A 15,245-nucleotide genomic window follows, 5' to 3' on the forward strand; every position below is an offset into this window, starting at 1 on the left:
AAGATATTTTCTAAATCACTATCAGAATTATTCCCATACACAAAAAATTATTAATTTTGAATTAAGGTTCCATTCTGCATAACCAACACAAATTGTAAAAGCAAGGAAATAAGCACCCATCTATGCTCTAGTCATCAGTTCCCTTTCTTAACCTCTATCATCTCCTTCCCATCACGCACTGCTCATGTGTATCACCACACTTATCTTGAACAACCAACATGAACCCTTCACCCAGCAATGTGTACTGGTTATATGATTACATTTGGATGATTAATATAAGGTTGGTATGGATTTAAAGAACTGCACTGTTAGTAATATGATATATAGTGTTTTTTTTTGTTTTTTGTTTTACTGGTATTTGGAAGTAAATGAGATCATGTTGGACTGGAAATGATGGCTGAGAGAAAATTATCTGTAATGATTAAGAAAAAATGTGAGTGATCTGTGCTTTTTGATAGTTTTAGTCCTGGTAGTGTAAGTCACAGAAACCAAAATTTGCACACGCCTTCATTGGTGTAATATGCTTATGGCTTTTGAAAACTGCTTGTTTTCACCAAAAGTTTGATGGCTGGCAGCACTGGAAAACAGAAGTGGCAGACAGAACTGAGCAGTTGCATCAGCTAATCTTGACAGAATTCAATTAGGATATGACAATAAAAGGGAAATAAGTCTTTTGTGTTTCATTTTAAAAGTTCAAAAGTGGCCTATGTCTAAATGCATGTATGAGAGAAGTCAGATTTGTAAGTTCTCTGGTTGTTTAGACAGAGAAACCCAAAGAAATATAGGAAACCAGGACAAAATATAAAAAAAGAGCATTTTAAAATTTTTCCTCTTTCAAAGTCATAATTCAAAATATTACACATAAAATGCAATTGTTCTTTGAAGAGTTATTGGGTCAAATCTCGAGATTAAATTCAATCATTAAAGTGTGAAACAAAGGGATTTTAGTTCATTTTAAGGGGCTGAATCTATGTTACTGAAACGGGGGTTTTATCTTTTGACTACACTGGACTGGGTCATAAATGCAAATCCCAATTATAGATTATATTATATTTCTACTGAAACCTCCATGATACTATGGTAATCCCAACAAGCAGACAAATTTAAGAAAGTTCAATAAGTGAAATGTAGGATAGTATAACTTCCACTCTCTTAGTGTTATATCTCATTTATGTCTGACTTTACATCATTCCCAGTACAGTTATAGTTAAATCAGATTTGTGGCAACTTGAGCTTTATAAATGTCATCCCTTTAGCCTTTTCTGGATTGAGTTGTAGATACTTCATCTCATGAAGTACTAAATAGTCTCTGAAAAAGAACATTAGTTTCAGAAGGAACATTAGCTGAGGAGCAGCCAAGGGACTTGATGGCAACATGGATTAGTTCTGACCTTGGCTGTCTAATACATAAAAAAATGATCAATCTTAGGGCACAGTTTTTCTTGAGCCTACAAAACCTGACAATTATAATAAAACCATGTGATATCTACAATACACTATTATCCAATGTTACAAGTATCATTTATATATATAGGGCCAGATCCTGAAAGTCATCCTTAACTTACAGGAGTAGTCTCAGTGAGTTTAGTGGGATTGCTTGCAGGAGTAATGGTTACAAGATTTGGCCCTTAAATTACATTATTACAATTTCCTTTTCCCAATCATTTTATACCAGCTTGTATCTTGTCTCATACATCAATATGCAAAGAACTAATAAAGGAAATGAACGTTCCCTACTAGAAAAGAGCTCTGTGAACTGAGTGAGATGGTATTAATTTTTCTTCTTTAATGTCATGTCTCAGTGTCTTTCACTTTCAGTGGTTTGATTATCTCATCATCCTCTCTTGCATTCTCTTTTACATGAAACAATAAAGTGTATTTTCATAATAATTGTATTTTGATTTTCTATACATGAACATTTTCATCTGAGAATCTGAAATGACCTTATAAGTATTATAGAATTAACCCTCACAATACCTCTTAAATTATCATTATCCTCATTTTGCAGATGGGAAAATAAAAGGGCAAATAACTTGCCACAGGTTACATGAGTTAGTGGCAGAGCCAGGAATAGATCTCAGATTTTCTGACACCCAACCTCATGCTCTTATCTCTAGACATACTCGCTCTTCAGACTGATCAAATGAAATAGAGCAGCTGTTCTCAGACTAAGCTTGGAGAGGTGCAAAGATGTCTCATATCTGAGGATGATGATAGCTTCTTCTTGCTTTCAGCTGTTTCTGTAAGTATCCAGGCTCTTTCAGTTAAAAAGGACCAAACATTTATCAAATCAAAGACAGATAAAATATATAAATATTATCCTAATATTACTTTTCTATGTAAGGAACTGCAGTAGTCAATACAAAGATGTTATTTGATTATGAATGGGAGGGGAAATTGTTCACACATTTGTCAATGTAAGAGAAGGTGGTTTAAAATATAACCATTCCATTGAGACCCACACCATGAAAAAATCTGAGAACTCTTGAAATGGAGGGTGTGTAATTGAAATGGAGAGATTTTTAAACTGCAACCACCACATAATTGTTAAAAAATATTATGGAGGCATGGAAACATACGAATTCCCATACTTGATCAGACTTAAGAATCCTGTCTCAGACAGTGGCCAGTACCAGATATTTCAGAGGAAGTTGTAGAATCCCACAATAGGCAGATGTGGGATAATCTGCCCCCAACATTAGGTCTCATCTTTATCTCTAATAGCGAGAGATTGGTTTAAGCCATGAAGTATGAGGTTTAACCCTCCAAAATTTTTATCATAAACTATGACTCTGGATGTTATTGATATCATATAAATGTCCAATCCTTTTTTGAACCTTGGTAAATTCTTGGCCTCAACAACTTCCTATGGTAGGGAGCTTCACAGTCTCTTCCATGTTGTGTGAAGAAGTATTTGCTTTTATTGGTTTTGAATTTGTCACCTTTTAATTTAATTCAGTGTTCCCTTTTTCTTGTGCGATGAGAGAGAGAAAGAACAGATGCCAATCTGCCTTTTCTGTACCATTCATTATTTTATGTATTTTTTTATCATGTCCCTTCTGATTTGTCTCCTTTCTAAAATAATCTCAATCTTTTCAACATCTCTTCATAGAGAGATTTTCCAGTATTGAACCTTCTCACTGCCCTTCTCAGAACCCTCTCTAGTTCTACAATATTTTTTTCAATGGGGTGATCAGTACTGTGCACAATATTCCAGAGGAGACTGCACAATTGAATTATATAGAAGACGGTATAATATGGAAATTCAAAGTCGAAAACTATGTTAAAATGGGGTTAGTTTGAGAGTATATTTAAAGTAAAATACATTCATGGGATGAAGCAATTGTTCCACAAACAAGGATTATAAACACAAGAAATTCAGAGTTAAAGCTATTCTTAAAAAAAATCCAAATATGATAAAATATAAACATTCATAGTTAGAGCACCCAACTACCTTAATTTTGCCCTGAAGTGACAGCATGAAGGGGAAAAAAAATCTAATTTGTCTTTAAAAATTAATTTAAATCTAATCCGGGATTACAAACACCAAACTGCCTTCATCATAAACATATGGGTATTGTATGATGCCAAGATTAAATAGAGGAGCAGAGCTTGCAGGGATTTAGGAATTGGGAGGGCGGAGATCAAAAGAGGGGCAGAGCTAGCAGAGAGAAGGGGTGACCTGGGAAGGAAAGGGTGGCATAGAGCCACAAGAAGAAAAGCCAATAAGGATTTTTTGGGAGGTGTGGGTGTGAAAGGGTTTAAGGAGAAATCAGACCCACAAGAGACTTTGGTGGGGGATGGAGAAGAGATTGGAGAAGTCAGAAAGCACTGCAGTGAAACAGAGAGTGGCTTGAATTAGAGTGGCCATTCTGGATAACAGACAAAAGGAACAGGGCTGGGAAAACAGAATACATCATCATTCACTAGTATTGGGTGAGTCTTTGAATTTGTCATTGGAGCCATATCCAAATACTGTAACACCCAGATTACTGTACCTCCTGTCTTTAAAACACAAATCACATTTAGCATAGGGGTCTAAGATTTATATTAGCAATATTTTATTTTGGCTTTGTGTTTTGCTTTTACATAACATACAGGGGTATTGACCTGTATTTTTGAATCGGTTGCCTTCAGGACAATTCCCAGAAAAGTTCCCTTTGTTAGGGAAGCTATATACTACTGCTTATGTCAATATAATTTATATTTTGCTTGGGGTGTGAAAAAGCTCCAGACCCCAAATGATACAAGATACAGCAATCTAAGTATTGCCAAAATTGGTGCTGTTGGCAGGAGAGCATCTCGCAGAGGTGGAGTAGTTATACTGATAGGAGAGCTGTCTCCTGTCAGCATAAAGTGTCTTCACTAGACATGCTACAGATGCATCTGTGCTGATGTAGCACTTTTAGTGTAGACTAACTCTTAGATGTGGTTTAGTTTTGATCACATAGGACCACGTTTATTCAGGGTGTAACCCCATTGACTTCAGTAGAGTTACACTAGTGAATCTGGCCCCATTAGTTTCCTTGTTATGTTAAGGAGCTGTCAGAGGCATGCACTGATTAGTAGAGCTGACACTGATGAATCGGTGAAGCTAAAATGTGCTACTTCACAGTGTTATTAAATAAATCATTCCAATTTCAATGACAGTCTGCTCTTCATCCCCTTGTCTTCTTGACAGTCTGTGACTTTTATTGTATTATTTACCACGTAAAAATGCTGCAGGTGACTAAAGTAATGACGACTGAACCTCAAAAGATGAGGAGGCTTAGATAACCTTTGCACCTCCCAAACCTGAAATATTTTGACTATATTCATCTTTAGTGGAAGTGTGTGCAATTCTGATGAAATAATTAGAGGTACACTTACTTATGCCGGGGGTGAATTTGGTAATTTGAGTCTAAGATTTTAGAGTTAACCCCCTTCCCACAAGCATTAAGAAACCACAAGCCTTGTGTAAAACAGAAGGAATGGGGACTGAAAACTTCCAATGTATTTACCTTGAGGTTCCATTGAAGTTAATGGGATTACTCACATGAGTAAGGGTTTGCAAGATCAGGACCATACGATAAGTCCTCTTCAGCACTGATTTCTTTGGTGGTAATCATCAAGAGTTGCTGGATCAGAAAAGTAAAGTAATCTAGCACGGTTCATTGAACAGAATGAAGAAAAGTGTTCTCCAGAATATCATTCTACCTGATGTATTCAATGATTTCTTTATTAGAAAATAGCATATGTTCAGTCATGCTGTAGGTAGAATTCCATCTGGATGAATAAGCTATTGTTATGGAAGATTTTATACTAAGAAGCTGAATTAACGAACAACTTGATTTTTATTTACTAGCTGGATTTGAATTCTGAAAGTCTCTCTAACTTTTGGAGCATAGCTAAGATGAGTGAAAAAAAGCTTCAGGCCTTGTCTAGGTTGAGATAAAAGGTATGTTATAAAAGTTATAAAAGTGTGTTAGGATATTTAGCAAACATGATACTAACAAACATGTTCCAGAAATCTAGAACAGACAAGGCAATTTATACTTGAACATACTCTAAAATGGACAGGTTAAAACCTAGGGAGGAGTCAAGGCTTTAAGTTGGCTGGTTTAGCATATATTAAAGGCAATGTACCTTGTCTAAAGTACATTTTTTAAATGTGTGTGTTAGCATGTGTTAGCCAGTACTTTTAAATCTTAGTCTAGATAAGGCCTTCCTTATCTTGTTTGTACTCTCAACCAGAACTGAGGGTCCAAAATAGATAATATTTAGGCCCAGATATTCTGTCCAGACTGTCAGTTGTGCCAAGGAAACTTAAAGCTGTTCTAAACGGGAACCTGGAGATTCCCCTAAAGATGCAGTCAGGTTTATGTGCTGGAGATTCCCCCAGTGATGTAGCCAGCTTAAAGTCACCTTTGTAAGAAGGATTACAGTGTAGGGATCAGAAGTGATAAGAGGCTGAAAGGTAGTCCCCAGAGACTATTCCAGACAGTGTACGTTAGAGCAGCTGTGAGAGGCCAGTTTACTCCCAGGCACCTCCAACATTAAGAAAGGTGACCTAGACCCACTTTTCCTTTCTCCCTCATTTAGCTTCACCAAGTGTTAGTACAACGGAAGCTCAAGTTCTCAGCCTTTGCATGAATCATTGAAAAAAAAAACTGTAAAGACGGAAGGCTCCGAAGAACATGTTTTGAGTGCAGCAGAGGAAAGTTCAGAAAATAAACCCACTTTGGTGAGGATGCACACCTGTGGTCAACAGCTTGTAATGATGGCCACTTCTAGATTGGTCAAAAAGAAAGCTGGAATGAATGATACTAATGAGAATTGTAAAGGCTGAGGAGTAAGACTCTTGTAGTTTTGTTATGCTTTACTACAGTAAAGCTGTTTCTCCACTTTCATTTTAAATACATTTTGTGTAGAATGTTGTAGATATATATTGTTCATTTTGGCTGAGTTTGTTTATTTTCAGTCAACGTTTACTCAGAAATATCTATCTTGTTTTGTTACAGAAATCTATTTGGACATTTTTTGATCAGTGAAGACCTGTCACCATATGGTGCAACCTAGAGAATTTACTGCTTTTTATTTTGTCAAGTAGCTGGAGGTTTAAGCTCTTTTTGTTTAACTTGTTTGCAGTTTTATCTAGGTAATTGTTAAAAAAATTGACCTTATAAGAAGAGCATCTGCTGTTAGATTGGGAAAGAAAATAATACAAGATCAGTCATTCCCCATGCATCAAGGCACATGATGAATTAGAACAGTGCTCAGGACGAACTCTCGTCCCATAGTTTAGCTTTGAACAATTTGGTTCATTGTTAGGCTTTTCACCTCACCGTGAAACATCTGGCAAAGGCTCAAAGGCAGGATACCAGATGACATTGATAATAATTGTTCTGCTCCAGTATGCTATTTCTTGTGTAGTCAGCTTCACTCTTGACCTCTCCCCCCAGTCTACCTTATTGGGGAAAATCTTCTCTAAACATCATATTGTATATCAGTTTGGGGTAAGAAACTTTCTAGGAATCAAGAATGGAACACTCTCTCCTTTAGCCATTCATCTTTGCTTTCCTAATGTTAATTGTGGACTGATAATTTCAGAATGCCAAACTGAAGAGTTATACCCTGTCAACTAGATCCTAGTGGTGACTCAATCTGAAGTTTTAATGTTATTGGGTTAAATTTTGAAAGGTTCCTAAGTGACTTAGGAGCTGTTTTGGTTTTTGCTCTTTACACAACTGTAATAGTATGAAAAAAAGCACATGGACATGATGGGTCCAAATAACTGTATTTAATATACACAACATGCAATTTTATATAGCTGTTTCTGGCTAGTTACTAAAACATAGAACATAAGTGCCACTGGAGGACTCTCAAACTGTTTACATGGATATTTAACTCCTGTAGTCTATAGGCAGTGGGAAAGTCCCATTTTCAAAAGTGACGTAGGAACCTGAATCTCACTGAAAATCTATGAAGTTACTCTGGACTGACATCCATGTGCATATGAGTAGAATCTAACCTGGTAAGTCTAAGTAACTCACTCATTGGGAATACAACAGATATGTAGCTCTGATGTGGCTGAGATCCTCTACAAAATATTTAAGACATTATTATACTTTGACTTAGAAGATTCTGATTTACTGGTTTTAATGAAATTGACAGTGCTATCTTGGTTATTTTTGGTTTTGATGTATGACTATTAAAGAACTTAATAATGGTGATACCATCACAATCTCCTATTATAATGACTTTTGCTCCATTGTCTACAGATGCTGTTTTTTCTTGTTGACTGTGATCTTACTAGGTTTAAAAATTATTAATCAAAGCTAATTTAAAAAAATGGTTCTGTGTATATATTTTTTATTTCAAATGAGCTCCCTTAATTATTGTCAGAGCCCCATAATCCAATTTTCCTGTTTTGTATTATCACCTTTTGATGCCTTAAACTGTTAATTTTTATATAGCATCTTATGTTTTCATGGGTCTAGAGAAATAAACACACAGGGTGAAAGTCCAACCCTACTGATAGAGCTCTGCGCAGATATAAATTTACATCCGCAGATATAAATCAGTATCTGTGGAACTGCAGGGCTCTCTTGGGAACCACAGCAGTGAAAGGAGCAGAGCGTGGGGCCACTGCTCTCAGGAGACAGCACCCCACACCAGCAGCTCCTCTGGCATGGCTGTGCTGCCCCCAGTCCTGTCCCCATCCCTTCCACGCAGCTGTCTGCGTCTCCTATTGGGGGGCGTGCGTGCTGCTTGAATACAAGAGCATGACCAGGGACAGCTGCCGATGCCTCTCCCACTGGGTGGGGCTAGGGAGTAGTACAGCTGCGTCAGAGGAACTGCTGGCATGGGGTGCTGGCTCCTGGGAGCGGCAGCCCCACATTCTGCTCCTTTCACCGCTGTGGTTCCCGGGAGAGGACTGCGGTTCCACGGATACCAATTTATATCCGCAGATATAAATTTACATCTGCGCAGGTCTCTACCTACTGAAGTCAACAGGAATTTTACTGTTGACTTTTTTGGGACCAGGATTTCACCCACAGTCCCTGCCCCAATTCAATCTATATTAGTCTAATGTGGAAAATGTTGAAAGACAGACAAGAAAGGTGACAGATGTAACAAAGAGGATGATGTGAAACATTTGTGAAAGAAGGTTGAAAGTTTGAAAGAAAAGATTATTATAATTTAAAGTAAAGTAAAGTAGATACTAGCAAAACAGCCACCATCTGTGGGAAATTTGCCAAAAAATATCAGAATGCAAGAAGTGCTTTATCGCATCAGTGGTCCATCTAGTCCAGTATCCTGTCTTCAACAGCAGGCAGATGAAGATGTAGGAAACCCTGAAGTGAGCAGGTATGAAATAAAATTCCCATAAGGAATGCTTCTTCCTAACCCCCCAAGTTGTTTCCTTTTGAAACTACACTGAGCTATCCAAATACACAATGGCAGACACAATGTGGTCTAGGTACAGGCTATGAGAACCAAGAACTCAAGTTCCATTCCCTGTCCTGACACAGATTCGCTGTGTCCTTGAGTAAGTCACTTAACCTCTGTTTTCCCATCTGTCTAGTGAAGAGAAAAACACTCACCTACTTCATACGGTTGTAGTAGGTGAGTTATTAATTCTGTCATAAAGTTAAAGTTATTTGATGATAAAGGCTACATCTATAACAGCAATGTTCAAAACCATACTTCTCCAATTCTAGCAGCAGTGAATTACAAGTGAACAGTTTGGTAGTGTAGTCTAAAGAGAAGGGCGTAAAACATTATTATTTTGTGTCTCTGTTATGTGACATTTGAGCAAGTCCTATGGACCTTATTATTTTAAAAGGATGTTTAAATTAAGCAACAAGTCATGGATGGGTATTTGCTGCTACAGATTTTCAGGAGAGAAGGATTAGGCCCAGCATTTCCTTGCTCCAGATGTTCACTGTATGTAGCACTTCCTTTTTTTAATTGTTGTTTTAGCAGGCACATTTGCTGGTTAGTTGGGGTAAGTACGGCAAAGAAAGAAAGAGTTTGATATTTCTCAGGTACTATGTTGTTTTCAAGTGTGCCACATGGTAGCCCTGTGAGACTAAAGCCAGAGCATTCTTCTTTGATTATAAATTAATTTTTATTTGGCTTCAATTACAATATTCCATTGTTGTAATACTTTTGAAAATCTCTGGCGCTCTTCCTTCTGAGACAGGTATAGGCAGCAGCAGATTGTTAGCCCATTTCCTTTAGCAATAGTGCTTAGCATCGGAAACCAAGAGCGACCAGAAACCAAAAAGTGGCAGAAATAGCATTAGCAGCCACTGTGTATTGCTCAAAATCTGAATCACATTAAGGGGGGATTGGTGAAATTAAGTTTTGTTAATTCTATCAATTCATAAATAGAACATTATTATTTCTTTGGAGAACTTTACTGGGATAGTGTTGCCTGAATTACTGGATGGATCGATGGCTTTTGGGAAGAAGTTTTTCTTGGGAATGAATCATAGAACTTAAAAATACAAAAGACTTTTCAGGCATGCTTTCCATCCCTTTACTGATGCAGGATTGTTTTCTAAAGTATTTTGTCCAGTTAAGTTTTAAAGCAATGGAACTTCCAACGCTAATTATTTCACTGTCAGGAAGTTATCTGTATTCATGGAATAACAAACTGCAACAATGTGCAATTATTTGTATTCCAGTAGCTCCTAGAGGCCCAAGTGGGATGACGGTCCCATTTGCTAAGCAAAACTACATAGTTTGAGACAGTCATTCCCTGAAGAGCTTACAGGTTAACTAGACAAGACAGACAAAGAATGGACATATGTACAGAAAGATCAAATGATCTGTCCAAGGTCACAAGGTCGGTCAGTGGCTGAGCCAGGAAATACAAGGTCTTAACCACTAGAAGACATTGCTTCTCATGTAGTATTTCACTAATATGGCAATACTGGTGTTGATGTTAACATTTTTTTGTAATATGTGATGCACATATTTCAACTACCCCACCTTCATTTACATGACAAGCATGGTGACATACTCACCATGAGTAAGGTACTGAGCCCTGAGGGGGGATATAAAACAAATCATTGAATAATAATACTTTAAATACATAGTTATATAGCACTACATATTCAATACACACATTAAATCCTGACAACACCTCTGTAAACTAAGTATAGTATTATCTCAGTTTTACAGATTGAGAGATAGCGAGAAGCTGAAGCCTATATTTGCAAAAATGACCACAAATTTTGAATTCCTCAGCATTGAATACTGTTGATTTTCAGAGGTGCTGTTCCCTTACAACTCCAAGTGAAGTCAGTAGTAGTTGGGTATAAGAACATTTTGTCTTGGGTTTCAGGAGTTTGGCATCCCAAATTAGGGCTTGATCCTATGCTCACTGAAGTAAATGGCAAAGCTCCCACTGACTTTGACGATGCCGGATCAGGACTCTAGAGACCCCTTTTGATAAAAACCAATATTTAGGTTTAAGTTTCTTGCTTTGGCCAACCCAGCAAGACCATATCAGAGCTAGAACTAGACTTCAGAAGTTCTGGCTTCCAAGGAGGTACTCCACTTCATCATGCTCCTATTTAAAATACAGATATTTCCTCTTAGCAAAAATGGCATCCCTAATACATTTTAGAAACAAAAAGCTTTGCTTAAAAAAATCAGTTACAGTTGCTAAGTGACAATAATGTACTTATCACTTAATTTTCAAAATCCAAGCACTTAAAAGCAAGGAAATCAATAGTTTAATACATTACAAACAAATGGTTCTTATCAAGAATAAAATAATATTCATCACAACATAACCTTAACACTCACCCAAAATGAGTATTCATTCACCAATATCAAAATGTAAACACAACACAACCTCCTTTTGAAAAGAAACAAACTGTGTGTGTGTGTGTGTATATAGCTACACACACACACACACACACACACACACACACACACACACACACACACACACACACACACACACAAAGTAAAGTCATGTTCAAAGCCCACCTCACAGGACACCCACTGCTTCTGGCTTTCCAAAATAATGCCCTCATTTAACAATACATTTGTTTAAGGAGAGCTAATGCACAAACCAGGGACATCTATGGAGTCTTAATGTTTTCATTAAAACCAAGGGAAATTATACTTGAATATAAAGCAAGCTATGTACTTGCAGGAGGCTAGCAACAACTAAAATCTTGAAAACTGAATCATAAGAACAATGATGCACTGCTGGTTGAATGGTCTGTCTCAAGAATATTTAACAGACATGCTCTGGGCACTCTCAGGTCTCCATATCCAGAAAATTAGAAACAGCACACTCAGAGCCAGCTTTAGCAAGTTCAGGGCCCAATTCCTGGGGTGAGGCGGCAGGGCTTGTACTCACCAAGCGGCGCTCCCAGTCTTTGCAGCACTTCAGATTGCCGGCGGGGGTCGCTGGGCCACGGGGCTGCCATGCTCCGGCCTAAGCTCCAGCTGGGAGAACAGAGCCGCCACACTCTGGCCAAAGCTCCGGGCGGGGCCGTGGGGCTGCTGCGCTCCGGCTGAAGCTCCGACCGGGAGAGCAGGGCTGCCGTGCTCCAGCCGAAGCTCCGTCCGGGAGAGTGGGGCCACGGGGCTGCCGTGCTCTGGACAGAGCTCTGTCCGGGAGAGCGGGGATGTGGGGTTTGCTGCGCTCTGGCCAGGGTCGTGGGGCTGCCGTGCTCCAGCTGGAGCTCTGGCCAAGAGAGCGGAGCCGTGGGGCTGCCGCGCTCCTGATGGGGTTGTGGGGCTATGGCGCTCCAGCTGGGGTGTGGGGCCGTGGGGCTGCTTTACTCCAGCCAGAGCTCCGGCCATGGTCGCGGGGCTGCCATGCTCCAGCTGGAGTTCCAGCCGGGAGAGCGGGGCCACGGGGCTGCCGTGCTCTGTCCGGAGCTCTGTCCAGGAGAGCGGGGATGTGGGGTTTGCCGCACTCTGGCCAGGGTCGTGGGGCTGCCGTGCTCCAGCTGGAGCTCTGGCCAGGAGAGCGAAGCCGTGGGGCTGCCGCGCTCCGGACGGGGTTGCGGGGCTGTGGTGCTCCAGCTGGGGTGTGGGGCCGTGGGGCTGCCGCACTCCAGCCAGAGCTCCAGCCATGGTCCCGGGGCTGCCATGCTCCAGCCGGAGTTCCGGCCAGGAGAGTGGGGCCACGGAAGACCCCGGCAGAGCTGACCACCGCCAGGGTGCGTAAAAAAAATTAAAAAGGCGCCTATGGCGTGGGGCCTGATTCCAGGGAATTGGGCGAATCGGCCTAAAGCTGGCCCTGAGCACATTTGGAAAACTTTACATTATAACTAGCTACTGCAAAGCATCATTTGCATATGCAGAACTTAAAATGAGCAATACACTGTCCAATGCTGACAGAACAATTCCTCACCTTGCCCACTTTTCTATAATGGTCATAAAACTTCAAAAAAAAAAATGATACTGTCCTTGGATAAACTGATAAACCTGACATTTTATGTTCTGCTTAAACCTATTAAAATATTGTATGTGCTGTATGTATTCTTGTTTCTGTAGCCTAATCATGTTTGGTAATACCCTAGTGTAGAAAAATGTTCACACTCTATTTTTAAAATAATTTCTCTAGCATTCTTATTCAAATGCCTCTGAGCACCTAACAAAAAAACTGTAACTTCTAAATACAATTGCAAAACAGACAGCTTAGCCATAGCCAAAAAACAAAACAGATACCTGAATCAGCATAAAATTTACCCTCTAGTAAGTAACCCATGGTCCTGAAAATAATGTTATGCTGGGGGTTAAATTAAATCTCATTTAAACGGGGGTGCGGTGGGATGTCATAACCACTGCCATTCATTCAAGTTAAATATAAGAAACAGTCAAACTCCTTTATGGAACATACATAATTTCTCCCACCAACAGAAATAACCCACAAGCCCCTGAATTTTGGCTCACTACTCAGCCTAAAGGCGTAGTAGTGAAACTGTGAGCCTGATCAAAAGCCCACTGAAGTCAGTGGAGACTCCAATTGACTTGAATTGGGTTTTAGGTGAGGACATGTATAGCCACAAACTGAAAGAAAATAAAAAGTGTTAATCCTTGCCCAGAAAGGTACATGACTGATATACTTTGGTTTAGGCTGTGAAAAAATTAATAAATTATTAAAATAATTAAAATTATTTTTCCAACAAACCAATAGCTTATGCTTAGACATATTAAGTGATAACACTCAGGTGATCTCTTCTATCCTTACTCCATGTTTTTCCCCCATTGTTTTCAATACAGGAAGTGTCACCGACACACACGCACACTTTCTCGTTGGGGTCACGGGGTAGGAAAGGTAAATCTACATAAATCATTATAAGTATTCAACTAAAACTAGGATTACTGGGCTGCTGTAGTGAACCCAAGCTGAACAAAAATTCTCTGGTTTCGCCATCTGTCTTTTAGTAGCATTCATTAAAAGCGGTTAGGAGCTAGAGCCTATACGAGGCTATACTCAGCACCATACATCTAAATGCCACAAATACGAAGGACTGGATAGGTGAGCTAAGTGATAATAGGATACAGAACATTTGGCCTATAGTAGGCTCACTACTTCCAGTTGATGCCAGCCTGGTGGTAACTTGAAAGTTATAATCTAATGTGGGGAAACTTCCTTTATTCAGAGAATCGTTCTGGGAATTGACAGAGGATTCAGCTTCAAGGGCTCTACGACCTTTTTTTTTTTTTTTTTTCGAAAAAGGAAAACACTGCTTATAAAGAACTAATTAAAAAGGCTCACATGGGCTGGGCGCGAGTCACAGGCCAGAGCTCGTTGAACTCGCTGGCTGCTGCCGCGCATCCATTGAGCCTCCCAAGCACTCCGAAGTGCGGCATCAGGGCTTGGGCCGTATTAGCACCGCGACTGGGAGAAGGCAGGAACAGCGGGCCCACGTTACCTCGCTAAGCAGAGCTTCCTCCCCTCCCCCGTACTAAGCCTACGCCGTGGCCGCTGCGCACAGGGACGCACGTTCCGCGCTCACCCGCTATTCGCTACTAGGTGAGCTGCGCAGAGGGGCCCGTCGGGGTGTTCGCGGACCGCGCCGCACACTGGCGTTGACCGGGAAGGCCCAGGTCACCTGGAGCGGGAAGGGGGTTTGGGCGGGACTCGCCTGCCCTTGTGCCAGGCCGCCCCGCAGCTCGGCAAGTCCTGCCGCTAGGCAAGGCGGGTTGGACACGGTAGCTTCTCCCCCGGGGGGGGTGGGGTTCAGCCAGAGGGCGAGCCCGGGGCTGCCGAGGCGAGGGCCCGAGCGCTTGGCCCCTCAGCTCATGTGTAACGCTGCCCTGGCGCGAGGGGGCGCTAGTGCTGGAGGGGGCAGGGCTTTCCCATTCGGCAGCCCTTGGGCCATGCTAAGGCCTGGCTGGGGGACGCCTCCTAACGGCCCCGCCCCTACCTCCCCGCGCGGAGAAGCTACTCGCGCTCTGTGCCTTGCGTCTCATAAGGGGCGTGGGCGCATGCGCAGCGGGCTACGTTGGGGTCCCTGAGCTTGTCTCTGTAGCGCGTGCCCGAGCCGGGCCGTTCCCATGCGGGGAGGGGAGGAGTGGAGCCTGCTGAGTGTTCCCAGCTGAGACTGGCAGCTGGCGGAGGAGGGGCGCAGTGCTGTCCGCGATGTGTGGTTGTGCGGGCCGGGCTCTGGGAGTGTGCTGCCTCTACAGTCCGCTGTCCCGAGGGAATTCCCTCCCCATGCTGGGTCCCGAGCACTTCACCCAGGATTCCCCCACCCCGTCTTTATAAATTGCGC

At 41.1% G+C, this 15,245-nt stretch overlaps 1 protein-coding gene across 6 annotated transcripts in view; it reads left to right on the top strand.

Moving 5' to 3' along the window:
* ATG10 (autophagy related 10) overlaps positions 1–15,245 on the top strand; it is a 162,626-nt gene that overhangs the window by 13,872 nt on the left and 133,509 nt on the right. The window contains exons 2-3 of one of the 6 annotated variants that reach the window (XM_032782279.2): positions 2,118–2,242; positions 5,345–5,437. The exons of 4 other annotated variants lie outside the window; for them this stretch is intronic. The gene's annotated coding sequence lies outside the window, so the exon portion shown is untranslated. Of the gene's footprint in view, positions 1–2,117; positions 2,243–5,344; positions 5,438–14,207; positions 14,504–15,245 lie in introns of those variants that run through there. One more of the 6 variants, XM_032782278.2, reaches the window with a different exon arrangement.

The sequence above is a fragment of the Chelonoidis abingdonii genome, chromosome 6 (assembly GCF_003597395.2).
Source record: "Chelonoidis abingdonii isolate Lonesome George chromosome 6, CheloAbing_2.0, whole genome shotgun sequence".
NCBI classification, from domain to species: Eukaryota; Metazoa; Chordata; order Testudines; family Testudinidae; genus Chelonoidis; species Chelonoidis abingdonii.